This window comes from Penaeus monodon, chromosome 19 (genome assembly GCF_015228065.2).
Source record: "Penaeus monodon isolate SGIC_2016 chromosome 19, NSTDA_Pmon_1, whole genome shotgun sequence".
NCBI classification, from domain to species: Eukaryota; Metazoa; Arthropoda; class Malacostraca; order Decapoda; family Penaeidae; genus Penaeus; species Penaeus monodon.
In genome coordinates this window covers 15,761,413-15,762,216 of record NC_051404.1, presented here as the reverse complement: position 1 = coordinate 15,762,216, position 804 = coordinate 15,761,413, and positions in this window count along the sequence as shown.

Genomic DNA, 804 nt, shown 5'->3' with positions numbered 1-804 from the left:
TCATATATATATATTTTTTTTCATCACCTTTGTTGGCACCAAGTATGGCAATACAACAGCTAAGTGACTATTTTAAAAACTAGAAATATGCACATTCATATAGAAAATATGTCATACTCTGCAATATGTTGGTATTTTTAGGGAAGATTAATATGCATTAAAACGATCAAATATCATAAATGTGACATCAACTCAACTAAATATGCAAATGTATCACGTGTACATATTTTGATTATACTGAGATCCTTAGCCCTACATAATTCAAAGGGAAAAAACATGAACATTACTCTTCTTTTCCTCTTCTTTCATTTTTTAAACTGCTCTGACATGTATTCAAAAACAAGTAAATCCTTAATCAGAACACTTGCTTTTCAAAAATTAAGCCAAATGCTAATTCTAACTCATCCACTGGGAAAATGTTGGAGCCTTTTAGTGCCTAATAGATATAATAAAGTTAGAAGTTTACTTCTAATATCAGTAACATTAAAATTCATCTTAATTTAGGTCTACTTACAAGATCAACTGACTATGAAATACAATGCCTTGTCTAAGTGAATCCCAATCTTTGAATTGCTGGATCGAAACACAAGAATAAAAATATAAACAGAAAAAAAAAGTCAATAAAACAAATAAAGTTAATTGAAACAGAAGACAGAGAAAGCCATTGGAGAGGATAAATTAAATCAACAAAGCATGATACTAAAGTCCTTGCAGGAATCTAAAGCAGTATAAGTACAAAAAAAAAAAAGACATAAAAGCCTCAGCATCTTTGATTACATTATGTGGAAGGGTTTGGAAAATCCC